This window comes from Balaenoptera physalus (assembly GCF_965194825.1).
Source record: "Balaenoptera physalus genome assembly, chromosome: 19".
Lineage (NCBI taxonomy): Eukaryota > Metazoa > Chordata > Mammalia > Artiodactyla > Balaenopteridae > Balaenoptera > Balaenoptera physalus.
The window spans coordinates 17,116,617-17,125,881 of record NC_138900.1 but is presented as its reverse complement, the minus strand read 5'-3'; the positions used below and the strand labels follow the sequence as shown (position 1 = coordinate 17,125,881).

The following is a 9,265-nucleotide window of genomic DNA, read 5'->3' as shown; positions in this document are numbered from 1 at the left end:
CGATCAACACCATCATCAGTACCATCACCAGCGTCATCATCACTCTCACATTACCTCCTGATGATACCCCCACCTTCCCCCTGCCCTTATGACCTGCCCTCGGCCCCCTCAACCCTCCCTCTGCTCCCTTGGTCCTCTTCTGGTTGGATACTTTCCAGAAGAGTAATGCTTGGCTAGATATCAACTCTCATCTGTCTTCCTCCAGAGCTGGTCTGCCCTCCCCACAGCCACCACAAGCTCTGCGGCTCTTCGTGTCCCAGCTCCTGCGCTGAGCCCACCCTGCCCGACATCTGCCCAACAGGAGGGCTGCCAGTGTGACACAGGCTTTGTGCTCAGCGGCACTGACGGCGTGCCCACCGTCCAGTGTGGCCTCTCCATGGGGGCAGGTACCACCGGGGGAACACCGTGGGCATTACTGACACTGCGTGTCTTCCACCAATGCTGTGCCCTTCTCCCCCTCCTCCTGCGGGTCTGGGCAGGAGTGTGGGACCCTGAGGGGCATTTTTGGGTGCCACCCGCTCTCCCCAGGCACCTGCCAGGCCTCTGGGCACTCACACCTTCAATGGGAGGACTGCTGAGTTCCCAGGCATTTGTGCTTCTGTCTTTGCAAAGTCTTGTGGCTCCTCCAGCACATTGTTCTTTTTCAAGGTGGAGGTTGGGAGGGAGGACAGGTCCATTTCAAAGATGTCTATCCAAGTGAATGGGACCCAGGTTTGTTTACAGAGAGAGAGAGAGCATTGATCTGGCCAAGGTAAGCACTCATTGACCCCTGGAGATGCTTGAGCTGACTGAAGCTAAAAGAAATGATTTGGCTGAAACTAAGTACTAAATCATGTGACATATCCTAGGGAAAGTGTAGTAATTCTGGGTCCACAGAATTTTTCTGTATACCGGTTTGGTTGTTTTTGTTTACAAATAACAGGAAAACTTACTAAAACTAACTCAAGTCAAAATTTTAGAGTGTATAACTGAAAGTTCCAGAGGGAGAGCTGGCATGACTTGATCAGGGTGCAGACTCTATTTATCAGCATTTCTCTTGGTCTGTGGTCCTCCATGGTGTTAGCTTTGTCCTCAGGCAGGCTTTTCTGGTGGTGGCAAAATGACTTCAACTTCCAGGCCTCAAATGCGCTTTCTCCACTGTCCGAAGCAAAACCCAAATCTTTTCTTCCCTCAACTACTAAACCAAAATTCCTGTGTTTCACTTTGATTGGACCCCACTGAGCCAATCGCTGTGGCCCAGGGATTGTCTTAAGCCTATCTGGTCCTAGCCTTAGGAGCTGTACGTAGGAGAGATCCCTCCAACCCTCACAGCTGCTCATTGTAGGGAGAAGGATAAAATGGGAGCCCACTCCAGTGGGCTCATATTCCCAAACCAGTATTTCTTGTTGCAACAATCTTCAAAGAATGTAAATGCGCTGGAAAACATCCCTTCTGAGACCTGAGACTTTTGTCTGAAACCCACAGGGGTGGATGTGTTTTCCATGCCTGAGGGCTCCTCCTACAAGAGTTCCATTGTTGGCTGTTGGAAAACACACAGCTGTGCCCCTCCCACCCCACCCCCTTCCAGGAAGGGAACCAGCTTTCAGAATTAGTCATGCTGTCAGCATCCCACACAACAACCCCATTGAATCCAAAGGGCAGCCCTACCGGGTGAGTATTAGTCTTATCCCCATTGTATAGATGGGGAAACTGAGGCCCGGGGAAGAAGACTTGCTAGCCCAAGGTCACTCAGTGAGAAAGAGGTGGAGCTAGGATTTGAACCTAGGTTTTCTGCCTCTGAGATCCTTCCCTCCCCACCTGTGGGTTTGGGTGCCTCCAAAGTGTGATCCACTAAAGGAAAGGGGAGGGGGGTAACTGATTCTTCTGTTATGGGTCCTGGGACATAGTAACTCTCAAGAATGGTTTTCATTCATTCACACAACACATATTTCCTGAGCACCTACTATGTGCCAGACTTTGTGCTGGGGACACAGAGGACTGTGTTCCATTGAACAGCCAAGGAAGGCCCCTCCCTCCCAGAGCTGACATTTCGGGACGTGGGAGGGAGAATAAATATAACCAATAAGCATATAATTACACAGCACGTCAGGAGGTGATATATGCTAGCGCTACAGAAAAAAATAGAGAACAGGGTGGGGCGAGGTGGTTTCCAGACTGAAGATGTGGTTTTTTTGTTTTTTTTTAAATTTTATTTATTTTATTCTTAGCCGCATTGGGTCTTTGCTGCTGCACGCAGGCTTCTCTCTAGTTGCGGCAAGCGGAGGCTACCCCCCGTTGCGGTGTGCAGGCTTCTCACTGCGGTGGCCTCTCCTGTTGCAGAGCATGGGCTCTAGGCGCGCGGGCTCAGTAGTTGCGGCTCACGGGCTTAGTTGCTCTGCAGCACGTGGGATCCTCCCAGACCAGGGCTTGAACCCGTGTCCCCTGCATTGGCAGGCGGATTCCCAACCACTGTGCCACCAGGGAAGCCCTTGAAGATGTGGTTTTAAATCAAGTAGCCAAGGAAAGCCTCATCAAGAAGGTGGTATTTGAGCAAAGCCCTGAAAAAAGAAGATGAGGGAGGGACCCATGTGACATCTGTGAGAAGAGTGAGCTCGGTAGAGGGAACGGCAAGTGCAAAGGTCCTGGGGCTGGAAAGGCACCTAGTGGGTTGGAGGAACAGCGGGGAGGCCAGTGTGTCTACAGCTGAGTAAGTGAGTGAGCGATGGGGAGGAGAAGTGATGGGGGACCAGGTAGGGGAGTGACTTACAGGTTGCGGGTCATGGTGAGGACCTTGGCTTTTACCAGGAGTGAGATGCAGCCAGAGGAGGGCCCTGATCTGACTCAGGGGTTCACAGGCTCCCTCTGGCTGTGTGTGTGAAGCTGACTGTAAGGGGCGGGATGGGAGCAGGGAGACCAGGGCAGAGGCTGTGTGATGGTCCAGGAGGGAGAGGATGGAGGCTGGGCCAGGGTGGGGGCAGTGGCAGGGGAGGAGTGGTTGGTTCTGGCAATATTCTCTGGTGTCTCATTCCCTCTTCTGACCTGCTGTCTGTTCTTGGGACCCACAAAATTATGCAGGGCCCTTGGTCCTACACGCTCACAGGGTGTGGAGCCAGACAACCTGCCTTGGAATCCCAACTTTGACCCTTAAATAACTGTGTGTCTTGTGGGGAGGTGACTGAGCTCCTCTGTGCCACAGTTTCCTCCACTGGGAGAACAATGCCTGCCTAGCAAGTGGTAAGTCCCACAGCCCCACACGTTGCAGGATTGTTAGTTGACAACAGAGAGAGGCAGTTAGCAATAGCAGGTAATGACTCAGGGATGTACAGGGGTGTGCAGTTGGCTCTCAGCACTGCCTTCTTGGATGCCAAGGTGCAGGGGGAAGGGAGATGGGAAGACTGAGATGTCAGGGGCCCTGGCTGCCAGAGGGCTGCCTGGTCAGTGCCTCTGCATGGCAGCGGCTGCCAGCCAAGCTCTTAGAACTGCAGACTCATCTCCCTGCCTCTGCAGCCAAGCAGGAGCCTGCCAGCCCTAGCATCAGCCTCAGAGCCTCAGGGCCCCCCTACCAGGCCAGGGCCGGGCAGCCAGGCGTGGGTAAGGCACCCACGGCTAGCGGGAGGGGCAGAGTGGGTACCAAGGGGTCAGGGACTGATCCGAGAGAAGGAAAAGGAAGACATTGTGTGTGGGGGGGAAGAACACAGGCTTTTATCTAAAAGGGAAAAAATGTATATATATATTTATTTATAAATAATATTTATTTATTGTATAGTATATACATAAATACATGATATCCAAAGTTCAATTAAATTCTGTTTATTTAACATTTAGGTTACCCAATTCTGAATTTATTTTTCCTCCGTTGTTTTTTGATCTTGTGTTTTATTATTTTTGTGTAAATGTTAATTAAAAAAATTTTATTGATTCTCCCCAACTTTTATTTTGATTTTTTTTTTTAACTACAGAAAAGTTACATAAACAGTACAATGAACCCAAATACGCTTCACGGAGATTCCCCAATTCTTAATAGTTTGCCTCATTTGCTTTACCTCTCTATGTCTCTACCTATGTTCATAATTTTTTCTGAGTTCTTGCATCTCAGAAGTGTTCTCCTGCCCCTTCTGTGTGCAGGCATTTTACAAGGCTTGGTCTTTTCTGATGCTAGTTGCCAAAGACTTTTTGGGAGGGAGTCTCAAAATATCACCAGGTTTTTCTGTAATCATGCCTTTTCCCCTGACCTCAGGCAGACTCGGGATGACAGTCCTGGGGATTTTTCCTGCCTGAACCGCACCATGATACATCCCCCAGGGATGAGTCCCCCAGGATGCGTGTGTCCAGGGTCTTTGCTGTAATGGTGGCCACATAGGCAGAGAGTGGGTCTCAGATGGGAGGTGACAGGAGCAGGCCTGGGACCAGAGCAACTGTGGGTCTCCCTCTGCCTCCCTCCCTCCCTTGAAGCTTCCTATCAGGGGAAGATGGGGCCTGGGTCACCCCGGAGAGACAGACATGCCCCTCCAACAACTAATGCCAAGGTGGAATGTGGCCCAGTTAGGCCAGATCTTCCACGAGAAGCTGAACATGCAGCTTGTTATGTTGAAATATCCCGAGTTTAAATGTTGGCAACAGTGAATTTTTGCAACACTCTTTGAACTCAAGCAAACATGTACAATCGTTGGGTTGGCCCGGGGGCCGCCAGTTTGAGATCCTTGTCTCAGGGACTGAGACAGGCTGGGAGGAGGCTGCAGGGCTCCCCTCTCAAACCCCCAATCCCCTCTCCTGCTTCCCTATAATTCCAACTCACACTCAGGACTCCTAGCCATCAGCCCAAGCCCCCATCCCCAGTGATGAGGAAACTGGTCCAGGACTGTCAGCAAATGTGGTCCCCCTTGCCCACCTGCCCCCATTAGCACCCCCCGCCTCACTCCGGCAAGGCCTCTGTGATGGTGACGGGGGGCATAAGAGCTCCTTTCTCTTATTATTTAAGAAATACTTCAGGAGCACCATTACTGCCAGGCGTTGTTCTATATATAATTCAGATGAAAATTTGGGGGAGGACCTGACATGCCAGCAGGGGAGGCGGATAATCAAAGAAGCAAAGAGGAGTTTCCTGGAATATGCTTTGAAGGTAGATAAGTCAGAAGGGAATAGAAAGGGAGAGGGTGGATGTGATTTTAAATAGGGTGATCAGGGAAGGCCACGTCTTCAGCCAGGACTTGAAGGAGGTAAGGGAATAAGACATTATGTACTGACATGTGGGAGAAGAATCCCAGACAGAGGGAACAGCTGTTGCAAAGGCCCTGAGGCAGAAACATGCCTGGAGGGGAAGAGGGGTAGCGCGGGGGCGGGGGATGGTGGTACCTGAACCTCCCCCCTGCCCCACCCCGAGCTTGCCTAGTCCCTAAGATAGAGACTCACACAGGTGGCCATAGGGCCAGATCCGACCTTGGACACATTTCATTTGGTACACAAAGTGTTAGGGAAATTAAAAGTCAGTTACCAACATTTAAAAATCAGGAGATTTCATCGTAAAAATCAACCTTTCCAACTTCTCTTGGCGGGTGATGACTGAGCAGCACAGAGTGCAGATCTCAAGGGGCCTGTTAACCTTAAGTCGCCTTGTCTGGCACCTCATGTGGCGCCTGGAAGCCAGGCAGACAGCAACATGCCCACAGCCACACCCCCAAAGTGTCAAGACAGGACCTGCCAGCTCCCTCTTTTTTCCCACAGGTACTGAATTCTGAGGCCACGGGGAGCAGCCCCACAGAGCCGCAGGAGGCCTCATTTGTCTGCCCAGGGGTATCTCTGTCCCCGTCTTGCCCAGGAAGTAGGAGCTTGGAGCGTCACTGTGATCACGCCTTCCCAGCCTCCCAGCCCCCCAGCCCAGCCTCTCAGCCTCTACCTGGGAAGGTGAGGCCCCAGCCCCACCAGGACCCCTCTCATGGGTCCGGGTGCTTCCAGCTCCCACAGCCCAGGCTGGCCCATTTAGGGCCTATGAATTTGCCAGGATCCTGAAGAAATACAGCCTCAAGAGAAGAGCAATAAAATGACTGAGCCCTGACTAGCAAAAGCAAATGGCAAAACCCCAATTACTAAAACTTTGAATTGGTGACTACAAAACACCCCACAGCCTTGATTTTGTACTTGAATTCGGCATTCCTGAAAACTTTGTGATGTTCAGAAACTGTCTGTAGGTTTGGTTTTGCTCATTTCGCAAGAATTCCCAGGATACTGAGAAATCACAGCTAATCTCTGCTTCAGCAAATGATTTCGGGCTTCCCTGGTGGCGCAGTGATTAAGAATCTGCCTGCCAATGCAGGGAACACGGGTTCGAGCCCTGGTCCGGGAAGATCCCACATGCTGCGGAGCAGCTAAGCCCATGCGCCACAACTACTGAGGCTGTGTTCTAGAGTCCGCAAGCCACAACTACTGAGCCCGTGAGCCACAACTACTGAAGCCTGCGCGCCTAGAGCCCGTGCTCCGCAACAAGAGAAGCCACCACAATGAGAAGCCCGTGCACCGCAACGAAGAGTAGCCCCCGCTCGCTGCAACTAGAGAAAGCCTGCGTGCAGCAACAAAGACTCAACGCAGCCATAAATAAATAAATAATTAATTTAAAAAACCCCAAAACCAAAAAACAGACAAAAAACCCCAAATGATCTCATAAGCAAAATGAAGGAGAAATATTCCAAATGGCTTTATTATCTATATAATATGATAATATATAACACATATATTTGTATATAAACATAAACACACAACACATATACATATATAAATAACTGGACACATGTTGAATATGACTGAAGTCAAGCAGGCCTAGAAGACTCATCCCAAAAGAGATTCAACCCCCAATAAGATGCAAGAGGCTGCATATGCACTCCACTCCCTGCAGACCTTCCCCAGGGTCTCAGTGTTCACACCTGTACCCATCCACACGGGAGTCTCAAGTCCTGCCCTAAGTCCCAGCCCCTGCCCAACATCCGCTTGGATGGGGCACATTCTGTTCCACCCTGGGTTAGGTATAGGCTTATAAACATCCAAATGCAAGACCATGTGATTAAAACTTCAGGGAATGAAGTTTGCAGAAGGCTCTAATTGGTGGTCCCCCCAGGCTGAAACCAGCCCTTAGATTTGTTTTGTCTGACCTGCATAATTTTTAAAAAATCTGAGCCTTTTTTTGTTTTTTGGCCGCACCACGTGGCTTATGGGATCTTAGTTCCCAACCAGGTATTGAACCTCGGCCACAGCAGTAAAAGTGCCGAGTCCTAACCACTGGACCGCCAGGGTATTCCTTGAGCCAACTTTTAATATTGGGAACTCTACATAAAGGTTCAGGTTCCTGACATCTTTTGAAAGTATAGAAGCAATTGGCTAGAACTGTGTAGAGGTTATCCTTGAAATTCTTTTAATTAAACTTTTTTTCAAAGTAGTACACTTGTAGGATTTAAAATTCAGAAGGTAGAAGAGGGTGCATGAGCTTAAGTGAGTCTCCCTTCCCAGCCATCTCCCAGCCTCTCGGTCTTCCTCTTCAGAAGCAGCCATGTGTGCCAATCTCCAAAGATACTTCATTCATTTATAAGTATATGAATATACATTATTTTTCCCCTTACAAATGGTAGTATGTGTCTCTACATCTTGCTTTTTTTCCCATAGCAAGATGTCTGGGAGGTACTTCTGTATCTGTCCACATGAGCTTGAGCCAGTGTTTTTGGTGGCTGCCCTTTATTCATTTAAACATTTTATTTTTATTTTTGGCTGCATTGGGTCTTCGTTGCTGCGCGCGGGCTTTCTCTAGTTGCGGCGAGTGGGGGTACTCTTCATTGCGGTGCGTGGGCTTCTCATTGTGGTGGCTTCTCTTGTTGCAGAGCACGGGCTCTAGGTGCATGGGCTTCAGTAGTTGTGGCATGCGGGCTCAGTAGTTGCGGCTCACTGGCTCTAGAGCTGAGGCTCGGTAGTTGTGGCGTACGGGCTTAGTTGCTCAGCGACATGTGGGATCTTCCCGGACCAGGGCTCGAACCCGTGTCCCCTGCATTGGCAGGCAGATTCTGAACCACTGCGCCACCAGGGAAGTCCCGGTGGCTGCCCTTTAGACAGGACAATAGTTCTGTTTGCCCAGCTGCCACCGTACCTTATAGTCTCATGCCTGTCCTGCTTCACTCATTCATGATTCTTTCCTGGCCCCATTGGCATCTGAGTGTGCAGACTCCGGCACAGGTGAAGGATTGAAGCATCCCTCCTAGCCACCCAGCACTCGCCCCTTCTGTCTCGGACGCATGCAGTTCCTGGACTTCCCAGCAGAGGGAGACACCACCCCATCCCCAAGACCACCAGAAGGGTCTTAAAAGGAACATCGCAATCTTGAAATGTCTGGGCAAGAGATGTTATCTGACCGGACACAAAGACCCCCTCAGCTGGACTGGGATCCTCCCCCACCAGGCCTCCCCTTCTCTGTTTCTATCTCCCTCTGAACCTCCTGCTTCGACTGAGCCCCACCCTGACTGAGCCCCACTCTTGGCAGGGACTGGCCCCTCCTTGGTGGGAGTTGTAGGGAGACCCTGTCTTAGTCGAGGGCCTGGGATTGAGAAATTGCCCAAGGGACCCACATAAAGAAAGCGTGTAGCTGGGCGGGCGTTCCTTGCCCCACCCTTCCCCCTCCCTGCTGAGAAGTCGTGGGGGGGGGTCCTTTTTCCCTGCCCCCAGCAGAGCCTTGACCTCAAAAGCCCCTCTCCCTGTCCTGCCCTCCACACTCCCCATGGTACCCTCTCCCCGGCCTGGCTCCTGCACCCCCCTCCCACCCCCGCGATGGTGTTGGGGGTCGCCTGGAGTCCAGCTGGTGGCCAGTGCAGAACCACCCTAGGAAGGCCCTGCCCCTCCCCGTGACCCCAATCCTCCGCCAGACACTCAAAGGCGCCTTGTTCTCCATCCAGCCCCCAGACAAAAGTCCCTCTGTCTAAAAAGGCGGAATTGGGGGGAGGGGGCACCCCAACGGGGAACAAGTGGGGGCCTGCACAGACCCCAGCTGGAAGGAATGCCATGAGGAGGAGGGGCAGGAGAGGGAGGAAGGAGGGGAAGGGAGCCTTGCACAGTGCAATGGCCTTATCTGGGGTGAGAGACAGCCCCCGTCCCAACACCCACTGTGGAGACATCTGGCTCCCAGCACCCTTGGGGAGAACCCAGGCTGGGAAGGTCTGCCTGGTGCTGGGAACCAGGTCCCAGTCTCCCTAGGCCATGATGGGCACGATGGGGGAGAAGTCATGGTCTACGGCCCAACAGCTCAATCCCCACTTACCCC

The 9,265-nt window shown here is 51.6% G+C and overlaps 1 long non-coding RNA gene across 1 annotated transcript; it reads left to right on the top strand.

Moving 5' to 3' along the window:
• Nucleotides 1-1,553: 1,553 nt before the first annotated feature.
• On the top strand, nucleotides 1,554-6,092 carry LOC309648705. Its single transcript, XR_014256756.1, has 2 exons — nucleotides 1,554-1,650; nucleotides 5,701-6,092. It is a non-coding gene; the product is annotated as an uncharacterized lncRNA (long non-coding RNA).
• Nucleotides 6,093-9,265: the final 3,173 nt, after the last annotated feature.